This window comes from Pinus tabuliformis, chromosome X (genome assembly GCF_031772625.1).
Source record: "Pinus tabuliformis cultivar Carrire ecotype Pingquan chromosome X, CPIR1, whole genome shotgun sequence".
NCBI lineage: Eukaryota > Viridiplantae > Streptophyta > Pinopsida > Pinales > Pinaceae > Pinus > Pinus tabuliformis.
In genome coordinates this window covers 1,454,223,877-1,454,239,121 of record NC_142308.1, presented here as the reverse complement: position 1 = coordinate 1,454,239,121, position 15,245 = coordinate 1,454,223,877, and the positions used below count along the sequence as shown (strand labels likewise).

At 36.2% G+C, this 15,245-nt stretch overlaps 1 long non-coding RNA gene across 1 annotated transcript; it reads right to left on the bottom strand.

The window, feature by feature from the left end:
- Positions 1-2,990: 2,990 nt before the first annotated feature.
- On the bottom strand, positions 2,991-10,826 carry LOC149145496 (uncharacterized). Its single transcript, XR_016264869.1, has 6 exons — positions 10,698-10,826; positions 8,655-8,739; positions 8,115-8,220; positions 6,304-7,009; positions 5,844-5,909; positions 2,991-4,112 (listed from the first exon to the last, which is right to left on the bottom strand). It is a non-coding gene; the product is annotated as an uncharacterized LOC149145496 (long non-coding RNA).
- Positions 10,827-15,245: the final 4,419 nt, after the last annotated feature.

Here is a 15,245-nt window from a genome sequence, read left to right as displayed (position 1 = left end):
AACATGTGACGAGAGGCCACTATGATATGATTTGACATCCTAAGTCACGCTAAGGAAGTGGAATCGATGAAAACACACCATAAAAGCATTAAGCATCAACTACAATACCCTTAGAAACTAATCGAATACCATAGATAGCTTACCTTGGGGTCCCACTGAACTTTTGGACAACTTAATCCTTAGTTACTCCCATGCTATAAGCATGAGTATGACAAGAAACCCAAAGTCACTCTCACAGGATTTCCTGCCAATGACTTCATGATTTAAGCCACTTTTTGAGGCCCAGAACCTAGGTCACTACCCATAATTGAACCACCTCTTCAAATCATGAAAATAACATGGAAATAACAATACTAAAGATAATATTTGTTCAACACCTTGAATGGAGCCCTACTAGCCATGACATGCATTTCATCAGACATATGACAAATATGTAATCTACAAGTGTAAGTAATAGTTCTGACCATAGTGGTCTCATACTTAGTTGAGAATCGCTAAGAACCATTTATGCCTCAACACATCAACTGTCATTCCATCCATTATGTCATAGATACATTGATCATTCAATTACAAATAAATCACGATGATATCTGCACATGTCTAGTGTCATAAAACACACACATAACCAACATAACAGTAGTATAAAATACTCATGAAAGTATAGTCATATAGACAACATATAATCCATCAAAATTCTCATAGAAATACAAGGAGAGATAATCTTTCATTAATGATGCAAAATCCAAACCTGGGATGGGACTTCCAGGTTCCACCCGACTATAGAATGGATGAGCCAAATATCTCTTCATCCATTCACCCCCATGCCATATTCCAATCATGAATGTGGGATCTCATAGAACATATCAATCAAAAGTCATCAAGGGCTTCCAAAGTTCATCCACCTTAACCCATCAAACTGTGATTCCACCACCTGATCAGTCATCACCAAAACCATCATCAGATTGGTCTCCATCTAAGCCTTCTAAGGCTTCCAGAGCATTTGTTGCAAAAAAGGCTTCCAGCACTAGTAACTCAACCCATAGCTTATACAGGGCTTCAAGAGTGTTTGTCCAACTGGGGATTCCAGGAACATTAACTCAACCCACCAGAGGATTCCATAGCATTTGTCCAACCAAGGATTCTAGGTCTAGTAACCCAACCTAAGCTACTACAAAGCTTCCAAAGCATTTGTGCATGCAGGGCTTCCAGGAATTAATAGCTCAACCCAAGCTAAGTAAACATGAGAACCAACCAAAACAAAATAATGAAAATAAACCCACAATCACCATGACTATCTAGGAAATGGCAAGGCTAGGAAATCCATTATCAATCTCGGCCATTTCCCAAGACAACGACATATCACAACCAAAAATCCAGCTACATATGCCATCCATGCCAGAACTAGTGAATGAAACATACATGCAACTCGGTGCCTGCAAGAAAATTTGATGTAGTTGCTGAGCATGATGCCCTATTGTGCTTTCCTACTCTTCCTTTACCTTCTTGCACCGAGGATCCAAGTATGCCATACCCGCCAAGAGTGCTCCAAGAAAAATCTAAGTCTCCAAGAGTATGGGAGAGAGAGAATAATGAGAGAGCTACAGAACTAAAGTGACAAAAGGTTACCAATTGATTCTCAGAAGCATTTTTATGAATGAGGCCTCTATTTTCTTCAATTTCCATTATTTTATTTCAACTTCCTCCTCACACGCAACCTGTGACCTTTCACCTCCCTTTTCTCCTAATTTCCATTATTTTCATAAATAAATGTGTCAAAAATGCCATTTTGTCTTTCCAACGCATTAGCTATTGCCTTTGTCAATTTCCTTAGCCATAAACAATCACAGTTAACCCCCATCACTCGGATTCTTCCCAACATTTAGCTTAGAATAAGTGTCCCATCATTTGTGATTATTATTTTGCCTTTATTTATTTTTATTACATGAAAATTTCACCAAAACTATTACATTTATAATGTTGATAATTTATAAACTTATAACAAAAATAGAAATAAAAAAACAAAAAAATTATTTTGAAAGCCATTTAATTAATCTATAGTTAATTATTTTAATAATATCTAACCAAAACTATTTTCACATTATGAAATGTACTAAATTTAAATTTCCATAAAAAAATCTTTTTAAATATAAAAAATTGGCAAAACCTAATATTTATCATATACTTTACATAATATTCACACTGCCAATCAAACTATTGTTTCAGAACCACTTCGAAATTTACATATATTTTATAATTTATATAATACTTCGCATCCTAATCAAATCAAATCAAAATTTCAATTAAGAAAAGTATGCTTTTACCTATGACTTAGATGTACGACATATTTTACATACTAACTTTCATGATTATTCGTTCGACTACTCTTTTTAAGGACCAGTAAACTCTTTCTATTTTTTTTAAGGATAAATTCAAAATTAAATTACTTTTTCTTCTTAAATAAATTAACTAGCAATTGCAACAGATGTTGCAATGGAAACGCCATAAGGCAATAGCATATAACATTAATTAATGCTTCTTTGATAATTGTCGGAATATGTGATGCGGAAGGGAAAGCGGGGCGCTCATGATCAAATCATATGTTTCGCACCTGCTCGAAGGGAATATGATTAGCTTTGGCTTTTGTAGAGCATTCTCATCCAATTTTGAACTACACTGCAATAGTTTGTAAATATTGAAATTGGATTTCTGATACTATATACAATCACTCAGATTAAGTGTTTTTAAGGTCCATGTGTGTGATGTTGTATATGGATGGCCCGGAGACTTTCATTGTATTGGACCCACGTATTTGTCAACGTTTTTCTTGTATATATTGTATTTGATGGTTAGGTTAGTATTTTATTTTATATTTAAAAATTTAGATTGCAATTATAATTAGCAATTGTATCGCATGTTGTATACACCCTAAGGTAATAACATAGGGAAGAATAACATGTTGTATACGCCCTAAGGTAATAACATAGGGAAGAATAACATAGATGAGGAAAATATGACATGTTGTGTGATTTACATAAGTTAATGCCCCTAATAACATGTAATAAATTAATTTAACTTTACAAGAAGTTGATAGTTTAGTTGTTATAATATACTTTTTAATATAAGAAAATTAAAATAAATTTATATTGAGAATTTGTAAATTATTACAGTTGTGATATTCAATTTTCATTCAATAGTCAGGTGTAGATTGATTTAAACGCTCTAGTTACCAGAGATTAAAAAAAAACACTAAATTCCTAGAGAAAATCAACTATCCGCAAAATTATGGCCTACCAAAACAAAAAAAAGGAATTTGAGAAACTCTATTAATGGTTAATAATTTGCCAATTGACACTATACTCTTCTCCTAAGAGGCTCAATCTTGTTCACCACATTTTGATTTTGAACTCTAATATATAACTATTTAAATATATATATTTAAAATATTTTTTTATTGATATAAAATGTTTTCAATATATAAAATAAATAAAATAGATGCATTAAGTTGGGAAAATATGTAACATTAAAAACATTTCGCTTCACTAAAGTACCTTGATGTTATTCAACTTCCACTTAAATAAACAAGGGAAGCTGCGAGGCAGCAAGTCCCTGCGTTGAGTGGTGTAGGATTCTTTTTGCCTGGCGCGACGGAGCCAGTGGGAGTGCACAGAGAGCTTTCTTTTGACCTGGAGTTATGTAAAAACAAATCAAAATATATGCAAAGAAGTTAAATGCGACTCAAAGCAAAACATGTATAAATAAAACCTTCAATGTATTGGGTAGAGCCCATGGCACTAGATTGCACTTGTACTGGATGAAATTATAACAGCTTGCACACCTGCGGATGTGCTCCAGGAATATATGGTGCCTGGAAAATTGGATGTCTAATGGCATACAGCATGGGAAAGTCATTATGGCAATACCAGGGAAGCTCAGTCTTTACAGCGCGCTCAGTCCCTACAGCGCAATACGTAGCAGCCTGGAGCTTCAAAGAGATTCTCTGGGATTTGGGCGCTCAGTCTCTACAGCGCGCTCAGTCCCTACAGCGCAATACGTAGCAGCTTGGAGCTTCAAAGAGATTCTCTGGGATTTGTAAAGCCCTTGTGGGCAAAGGCCTGCAATGAGCAAATGGGCTATGTCTTTATTTATAGACAATAGTTTTTATTTAGACTTATTCTTTTGCTCCCTGGTCATCTTCACCATCAGCTTGTAGGATAACACTTTCCATCCCTTTTTTTAATAATATATCATTTTAAAACTATAAAAAAAATTCATAGAAACTATGAAGGCTTAGGTAAAAGCAGTAAAATGTATTTTACAGTGTCAATGAACACAAGCATCAGTTGGCTAACATTTTGAATTTCTGTGTTGTAAAAGCTTACCTTTTAAGCTTTCAGTTGGCTAATATTTTGAATTTGTGTGTTGTATTTTAGATGAATACATGCAAATCTAGGAGCACTTGTTTAAAAAACAAACAAACATTTTGGGCACTCGTGCCTTTCATTCATTCAACACCCAACTTTCATTACATTTCAAAACAGTCCTCCATTACCACAGCAGGCAATGATATAAAATGAAAAAAACCAGGACCTTTTGCCAGAGCATCTGGCTTTACAATAAATTCAATATACTGAACATAGAGTAACAAATCATAAGTACGTGGGAAATATTATGCCAGCCTTTGATTAAATAATGCACTTTAAAGAATAAAGCATGTTCTTTGCTTCTTTCTGCGTTTCTTTTGCTTTGGTGGTTGAAGAACCACCTTAATTGCGGCATCAAAAACAACCTTAACATTCTGCAATAAAGGTAAAGCCAGAATATCTTCAGGAGATTTGAAAATAGAAACCAATGTCAATCTGATCTAGGAGTGTACTCGAATGGACGGAAACTGATAAAAAGGTTGTCAACGAGAATTTAATACAAACAACAAGGCACATGTAATTAGATTACAGGAAAGGAACAACTTCGAGACAGCCATAGAAAATGGCATTCAACTAAACACCCCAGGCTAATCTGTAACAGAAAGGGAGAGAATAACAATTTTCTACATTGCGTTCAGCGAGTAGTTGCATGCACTTCAATACAATCCTAGGGCTTGATTTCAAAATAGGCCTGCAGATAATGATTACATGCACCTAAAGATGACCCACTAGGCCCACAACAAACACAGAGCATGATCTGAATTCTTTTTGGTACTATTAGATTGACAGGACTATTTGGTCTATCTGATCTGTGCTAAGAAGGTTGTGATTCCCACTAAATCAGCTGTCAGAAAAGTTCTACAAAAGAAACTATAACTTCCCCTCTGACCAACTTAGTATATCTGATCTGTGCTAAGAAGGTTGTGATTATTTCAAAATAGGCCTGCAGATAATGATTACATGCACCTAAAGATGACCCACTAGGACCACAACAAACACAGAGCATGATCTGAATTATTTTTGGTACTATTAAATTGACAGGACCATTTGGTCTATCTGATCTGTGCTAAGAAGGTTGTGATTCCCACTAAATCAGTTGTCATAAAAGTTCTACAAAAGAAACTATAACTTCCCCTCTGACCAACTTAGTATATCTGACCAACTTAGTATATCTGATCTGTGCTAAGAAGGTTGTGATTCCCACTAAATCAGCTGTCAGAAAAGTTCTACAAAAGAAACTATAACTTCCCCTCTGACCAACTTAGTACCTCAAGCTTTGAGACATATGAGGTCAATTACCTTAGGAAAAATACCACTATCCCCATTCTTTGTAATGATGTTGCAAGTTTATATGTATTTGTCATTTAAAATTAATGCGTTTTTCCCTTGATATACCTGCAAAATCTCTCTCCATGGGCATACCTGTTGTGTTTTAGAACTGCATTCAATGTATGCTGCAGCCCCGATTTGCTTCTTCAAATCTTCACCCTGCCAAGACAGAGATGTACATTGGTGTAAGTTATTCCTCGGAAATAATAAGGTACAGAAAATGTAAATGCTATAGTCAAATGCCAATGTGATTGTTCTCACTAGGCTCCCAGAATATCAAAACTTATAGGGAAGTAATTGGATAAAGTATGACAACAGTATAATGAATGATAGATGCACAAAACAATCAACATGGCCATATTCTACATAGGAAAAAATAATGCTAGAACCCATGTAACTCACTTTTCTTACTGGCAAACTTGAACGACATAACAGCTGAGCAAGGAACTCAAGTACCCAGTCTCCATTAAAATTAGACAATACGTTATAGAACTGAGAAAACATTATAAAGATTTTTTTGTCAAGGAAAGACTAGTGAAATATAGGAGGTTACCTGCAACATCTGCACATCTCTTGGCCTTCGAATCATAATTCCTGGAACATGCATGGTTCCAGAAGGAGCTGGACCACTGACAAGCAACTCAAGACCATTAGAAGAAAGCATGTACTGACAAGCAACTCAAGACCATTAGAAGAAAGCATGTTACTAATTCCTGAAGAAACCATCCCAGGAATCCTTGTTGATCCTAATCCTGGCAATGCCATTCCTCTGCGAAGTCCACACATCATTCCAGTGCCATTTCCTGGACCACTGACAAGCAACTCAAGACCATTAGAAGAAAGCATGTACTGACAAGCAACTCAAGACCATTAGAAGAAAGCATGTTACTAATTCCTGAAGAAACCATCCCAGGAATTCTTGCTGATCCTAATCCTGGCAATGCCATTCCTCTGCGAAGTCCACACATCATTCCAGTGCCATTTCCTGCGGTTGGCACTACAAAATCATTTGAATTGGGTAAGCCAATGATTGGAAAACCAGCAGAAACAGTGACAACAGATGGTTGCAGGCTTCTTCCTGCCACCAGTCGATTATAATGTTGCAACCATTGTTGTTGCTCATCAATGGAGACAGAGATACATAATCTAGCCATATTAGGCACATAATGATACATTACCTTGCAGTGGCTCCAACGTTCGGACCTACCGATGGAGCTACCAAACCAGAACCCAACTGCACACTGTTCGTCCCCTGCAACCTTAGTCACCAGGTTTGAGTTCGAGTTCGAGTTCGGCGATCATGAAATTCGAATAAAGTTCGGCAACTAAAATTTTGTTGATAAAATTCGACATATAGAAATTCGAAAATAAAATGTATATTAAAGATAGATATGCATGTGAGAAATGGTATGGCAGCAAGTCCTGTGAGCAACCATTCATAACTGTTCAAAAAATAAAATACATCTGAATCTTAAAATAATTCAATCTTTTAAAGATATATTGGCATAAAAAAATATACAAAAACAGTTTTAAAGAATTTTCATTGTCCAATATGGGTGATACAAGGTTTCCAAACTCAAATTAAAAAAAAAAGCTAAGAGTTAACACACAACAATGAGCAATTTGAATCTATCGAATTAAGCTTTTTGTGGTTACTGACAGCCTGTAGGTTTTAGTACCTATTTCCTTCTTGTTTTACGATTCAGTACTAATATCCAATCCCACAGAAACTACATAATGGGCAATGCATATTAATCCATTCACATAGATTACACAAAATTTAGTTGATGAACGGTTCACTTACACCATGAAATACAAAAAATCATTATAAGACTTCAAAACTACATAACGAGAAAGTCTTTCCAAAGGTGAAGGCTGAAGCTTATAAACAAGATAAGCCCTTCTGCAACATTCCCACAGCCTAGTCTGAAAATTACAACTGTGTTTTGTTGTGAGTCATGACTGTAGTATGGAGTTTGGTGAGTCTGGACCGCCGGCGCCAACGAAATGAAACCCTTCACACAAGTTGTAACCCAAACAATGGAACAATGAAACCGGCGAGGAATAAAACCCACGGGCCACAACCTAAAGCCTAAAACGCGCGAAAAAAAAAACAAATTTAATCAAATTGTAGGCGAATTTAATAGAACGTCCGGCGAATTTCAACGAATGTCAGGCGATTTTGTTCGAAAAAAATTGAATTCGGCTTGAAATTCGAGTTCTCCATTAAATTCGGTGAACTCGAACGAATATGTTCGTTTGTCATTGAAATTCGCCGAATTTCGAATTTAATTGTCATTGAAATTCGCCGAATTTCGAATTTAATGGTTGAAATTTGGCGAATCTCGTGACTATGCCTGCAACAGAGTAAGTCCAGCTGACATAGGCTATATCCCTGAAGATGCTCCTATCCCAGCAAAGGATATGAAAACTCCAAAACGAAGGACAATATCAATGTAACACCAGATTCCTGCATGAAACACAATGAAGTGTACATGTGAATACTTATCAAAGATCCCCACTGCCTGCAATATTTAAAGCATCTTAAACCTTGAATTTTGAGATAGACAAAGCAGATCATCAAGCACAACCCAAAAAAGCATTGTCAGATAATCGTAGGAACTACTTCGATAATGATGAAGCATAGACAGACTTCAAAATATATAGTATTTGCAACTCAGATGGCCTTGCCATTGGAAACTTCCACTGAGAAAAAACTCATGTTGCCTAAATAATGTAAAAGTGGATATTGATAAACCAAAACTGGAAATGTATGCCATCGTACATGAATAAAGGTTGCCATGACATACATAATCACAAGAAGCTTCCTCTCTTGAATCAATTAGGAAATTAATATCAATATTGACTTCCTTTATTATGTTCAATTACTTAGCTGTGCCTTACCTGTTCCAGCTGAGAAATGCACTGTTTTGCACCAAGACCTTGCTCTACAAGAGAAACCTCCTTAACTGCAAAGAAGAATCTAGTACTGGAAAACAAAATGGAAAGTCAATATTAAAATATGGAGAAATTAGTCTTACAAAGAATAAAGAGACTCCATATTTATCAAAAAACAATACGCCAAAGACAAAATCCTTCTTACAGAGGTTTGAAACGCTAACATGAAAAAACTTCATATAAAGACATATCTCAGCACAAGAAAGTGTCCATGGAACTTTTGAAATAAGATCTTATAAAAATCGAGAGATGACTGCAATGTGCAAAAATTACTATCCAAGTTCCCATCTGAACTACAGTCGTTCTAATAACAAAGGTTGTGTTTGACAGTTATTTGGTACATTAGCTGAGTATTGCTCCACATTTAATCCACCATCCCTGTAATAATATAGACTACATTTGATATTTATCAGGTGTACTTCACATCTATACTATAGAGTATAACATGAACAGATTTCAAGGAAGAAACAGTGTGTAATCATGAACACTGATGTTTCAGGTGTAACCCATCATCCATCATCATAAAAACAGGAATAAACTTGTGTGTCGATACAGTACAGTCAAAGATATCAAAATATGCAGAGGAACAGGTACAATCAAATAAATGGAAATATCAGCTTAGATCTATGGGTTTCATAGGTAAAAGTGTGAATATGAGGGTTAAAGGGTCGGCTAAAGATTAGAAATCTGTTTAAAAAATTCGAGTTACAGAAAAAGAAAGGCTTATTATTGCAACCTGAAAATAAGAGGTTGAGTAATAAAGTAGAAAAGAAAATAAAGTGGATGGGTAACCAAATAGAAATTAAATGAAAAGAAGTAAAAAGCCAATGTTTAGAAGGTAAGTTTTTAATGTTAAAAGGAAAAGTAAGGGGTGAAAAAAAGTTGAATGAGATTAAAAGAGAAGGGCAATGTATACTACACTTGCAGCGTAGATCTGAACAAGCATTTCCTTACTGCATATGTATTAGGATGGGAGCACTGTTCAGAAGCATATGTGGTAGATAGCATCTGCTTTACAAAATAATGGTTTTGAATAAGGATCGCAGAATGTTTAAACTTTACAGTTCTCTTTACATTGCAGTTTAATATTTTGTTTGCAATAAAACATCTGCCAACTTTTGTTGGACTTAGAAGGGTAACTTCCAGTTGTAGCATTCTGCATTTTGATTGGAATGGTTTTCAGACTGATGTCAGAGTTCAGATAATATTCATCTGTGTTTTTTCAATACCCACATAGGAACCTAATTCCCATTAAATACAGAGACTGGACCATTCATGAAATTATGCATTTCAGTAACTCGTTGATAAAATATGGCTACTGAATGTTGTAGAAGTTGGGTCAAATCAGTTCTGTTTCGCCACATAATCACAGCCTGACTTGTGTCAAACAAGTAAATTTTTGAATTTTTTTAATCTCAAGCCTGCAGTTCTATGGTATCAAACAAATATTTCTCTTTAGAGTTGTTTGGAAATTACCAGCAGCCAAGATTTGTTCTAATTTAGCTTCTATTCTATTATCGGCTAATCAATACCCATAGAATCCTTCTCTTCCACACCGAATTCATTTTGGCAAATATATCTCCTGCCTTGGTCTAGTCTTATAATATGTCTAAGATATTCAGTGAATCCTTGACTTTGTTTATATAAATTTGTAGATGCCTTTCCTTGTCAATGCGAAAACATTGACTGGAGTACAAGAGGTTGTTTATGTAGTAGATAGATATTGATTTTGGCTTTGTGGCGTATTCCCTGCACTAGAGTCGATTGCAGTACTTCAGGTCTGGGATCCATTCATATACATGCAACAAATAGAAATGCATTTCAGATAGCTTCACATATGCAAGATGGGGCATAAATTATAATCTATAACATGATAAATATTCGAGGAGCATTGCTTAATACGTAGTTGAAAAAGGATATGGCTGTGACTGTGTCAATGGAGATAACTGAGAACTGCTTGCAGGAAATTGTTGTTGTGATTGAAGATACCGGTTCTGTTGCTGTTGCTGCTGTTGATGCTGTTGGTGGTGCTGCTGATGCAGTTGGCAAACTACATGCACATAGGCTTGATTATGGTTTTGACTTTGAGGTTGAGGATACTGCTGGTTACTATGCCCTTGCTGCTGCTGAGGCTTCTGAAGATGATGTTGACTAGAAAAACTCTGATCTCTGATTTGTTGAAGAAACCATCTGATTAGAGTAGGCAGTGTTCACGCCATTGAATGAAGAGGCTGTCTGACCATTATTCTGGCTGGCCTGAAGTGGAAGCTCTTGCATAAGCATCTGCAACTGCTCTTGACTGGTCTGTAAACCCAAGCATACACAGAAACAATTGTGAATTATCACAAGTCTGCCTACAATATTAAACTTCAACCTACAGAAATGGAAGGCAAGTTCTAGAGATATCAAAGACAGCAGCACTTATAGATTCCACTTTAACTTTAAAGGTATTATCTGCTTAAGTTACAGCTAAATGGTAACAACATTGTGCCCATCAGAAATTGTAGTTATAATTTCTGGCCTTGGCAATGCCATTCCTCTGCCAAGTCCACACATCATTCCAGTGCCATTTCCTGCGGTTGGCACTGCACAATCATTTGAATTGGGTAAGCCAATAATTGGAAAACCAGCAGAAACAGTGACAGCAGATGGCTGCAGGCTTCTTCCTGCAGCCAGTCGATTATAATGTTGCAACCGTTGTTGTTGCTCATCAATGGAATCACAGATCATTATTAACCCGAAATTTTTCTCTCAAAATATAAAGCAGCAACAACAAAACTATAAACCCTCTCTGAGAGTTGATCCAGTTTTATTATTAGAGCTTAGCCTCATCAATCTAGAACTCGAAAATAAAAAACAGAGAGAAAATTCTTCTTTAATATCAGATCATTTGAACAATGACGAAACTGGTATAAGGCCTTACTTCCATTCTTTACAGAAACAACAATATGCCGCGCCGCGGGCTTGATAAATCCTTCTTCCACACCTTTATCGAACAAGGGAAGCAAGGAATTGTAGCATCCATCAACATTCAGGAGACCTACCTAGAAAACAAATCCAAGCTACTATTTTCATCAAGTACATAGGATGCCATTCTGCTTATAAGTTCCTTTAAGCATGCAATAGGTATTCAGCTTGGAATTAGACTTTGATTATGGAATATTATTTCTGATATGAATTGTGTGAATTTGCAGGAAACGTCCAACGTCATTATACAGCTTCTTAAGTCCCTGATGATGGTGAAGTGACCACCTAACCAAAACGTTGGACATTTCCTGCAAATTCACACAGTTCATATATTGTATATATTATATACAGCTGTGAAAACTTATGTACTTTAATATTTCAAACCATCTAACCCTTTATTCCACTGCCTACAATGGCAAATTCATGCAAGCAAATTAGGGAAGATTCGATTATTATTATGGATAGATACCGGCTTCTCATGAATGCCAAGCTGTGACCATGTGATCATCTCTAAGAGCTCTTCTATTGTTCCATAACCACCTACAATCAGCAGTAGGTTGAAACAACACTACCTTATTAACAACTCTCTGTGATTAAACCAGGACTAATCTGAACTTCAAGAATCTTGGATGGAATTCGTAAAATTCCACATGTGCTATCGATAATTGTTCATTGAAAATTCCTTAAGACTTATATTAAAAACACACACCTGGTAGAGCAATGAAAGCATCTGCTTGATGTGCCATTTCTGCCTTCCTCTTGTGCATGTCTACAACAGTTTTCACTTCACGAACTGTCTCCCCAGATATCTGTTACAAAAACAGACCACCAGATGGCACTTCAAGTGAGATCCAGACGAAAGAGGAATCATAATTATAAGCACACCCTGCTAAAATACGGAGCCAAACTTGCCAAAAGTGTATCAATATTTATGAACTTTTACAGCAACTTCATCACTATATATTTGCAATAATTGGCATCAGTGTATGCATGACAGAGTTTATATTCTCAATTTTATACAAATCGGGCTACAGGTTGAATGGATATGGAATAAAAAGCTGGTATGAAGAAACCCCTTCTGCATCTCTATCTCGGCATAACCAGTGTCGATGGACGTTCTGCAAACGCCGTGGCACTTTCTTTCTGAACTCCTTAATGAACATCTGGGTTGGATTTTTAAGACCTTGGGCTTCGTCGTAATGCTATCTAAATGCAGAATTATAATTTTCAAGACGAATTACTAAGCTTCTATAACTATTTTAGTTACCGAATGAGAGTAAACTTGGGCCCGAATAAGGATTAGATATCTGATTTTGATTTGAATTATTTCCTCTGCATCCCATCTTGAGAGGTCCTAAGAGGCTCTTTGTTATTACTGCATCTACACTGGACTTCAACGTGGAAGTTGCATTGACTTTTTATTCCTCAAAAACCTTAATGTGCCACCAAGTTTCTGAAACCCCTAACCAACCCGCATTTCCTGTGTTTTCACTTTTAATTAAACCATAACCCAGGCAAACGTAAAGAGTATAGCCTCCAGATTGTTAGACTCTCGGCCTTTTGCAATCCTAAAAACATAACATTCGTAAGGGCAGAAAGACTACAAGGAAATGTAAACATATAAATTGGGAAGAAGACATTGTAATATGATATTAGAATTGCATTTGAACATTCTCCAATTGTGTGCTAATTATATTGAAAGTATTCAAGATCGTTGTAAAGAACATTGATCGTTGTAAAGAACACTGAGCTGTTACGTGTACAGTTAAACTACCCCAAATTTTGCAAAAAAGTGAAAGAAATGGGAAAGAGAAAAACAGGCAAGTAAAAAGAATCATTATGTTGTACAACATAGAAGTCAATGGTACCTCGTGAGGGATTAGCGCGGTTGGCATAACCCTGCCAGCACAAAACGGCGATATGTTTAGGGTTAGTGGAATAAATTAATTATTGAAAATGAAGTAAACACAGATAACCACATTATCTCGTCATTACAGGAGATGCCAATTTTTGTCAGTTCAGCAACATCAATGCTATTGTAAAAATTAATTTTACTCCTAGGAACCAGAATTGAAACAGATAACACTGTAATGATCTGGATAGCCATAGGCCCCTTCTTATGAAAGGGCAGAAAGATCAGAAGAACCAAACCCAACAAGCAATTTATCTCTTACCCAAGAACATGGCAGCCACCATCATGAACAGTCCGAGAGACCAATCCCATGAGCCCCACGCTCCCCCCACCATAGACCAGGTCAATTTTTCACCCCACCTGCACCATATGGGCATGAAACCACTTGAATCCCACAAACATGCAGAATGCAAACTCCAATTCTAGCACACACAGAAAACAACAAACTCAGCATATTTAAAGCCCTGCAACAATATAACTCATGACTACTGTCAAAATTCTATTAGAGAATTCATAAGCCCAATTTTCCTTTAATCAAGAAAATGCTCCATGGCACAATACGCAAATACATTCAAAAAACAACAGACACAAAGAAGCACTGTCATACCCAATACCTTGTTTCCAGGGGAAAGGTTTCGCTGGGAATCAGCCATCCCAGTGGTCCCCATGACCAGGCAAAGAATGATACGAAAACGCAGACCAGCAACACTATTACAATGCCGTGAGGAAGGTCTGTAAAGTGCTTTAAAAAAATAAGAATAAAAAGACATCCATGGACCATGTGGACCCTCCCATGAGAGCCACATGCCTCACCTCCTCCATAGCGTAGCATGCAAGGCAAGTCGTTACAGATGAACACGTAATTGCATTTGAGGCAGGTCGTTACACATGAACAGTTGAGGGTAGCAGGTACAATGGAGCGCATGCAACGCAAGTCGTTACAGATGAACACGTAGTTGCAGTTGAGGCAGGTCGTTACACATGAATAGTTGAGCAAACTATTAATCGATGTAAACCAAGAAGCCAACTTAAATTTCAATATATGAACAGTTAGAATAAGTTGTTAACGGTGTAAACGAATTCAGTTTGAATTTCAATCGATGAATAAAATGTTAACTGGCGTAAAGGAATTCAGTTTAAATTTCAATCGATCATCCAATGGCGGAAGATGTTTTAATCGTCTAACAATTGATCCTAGCGTGCAGATTATGCCAAAATGGCATGGAGGAGAGGTTTATTTCAGAGGGAACGCCTTACGGCGTAAAAATAATATATATATAGATATAAAGAGTGCAGATTGTAACGGGTGGCATACATATACCTTTAATATTCTATGATTTTAGTTTGGGCTGATAAGAAATTTGATAATTTAAAAGTTTAATTTAATTTAAATGAAAAATAAAATAAAATAAATTAATTAAAATAAAATTACCAAGTGAACCATGTAAGGAAAACTCAAATTTTCAAGTTTACAGATTAATGTCCAAAGTTAAACAGTAAACGGTGGTGTTTTCTATAATGTCATGCTAAAAAGTAATGATCTTACTATCGCTACATCGTTTTTGGTCAAATATGTAATGATCTCAATTGTATTCTTATTCCAGATGCATGGTTTATTCGGGATAGTGATTGCCTTTTTGTTATCACATTCTCTGGTT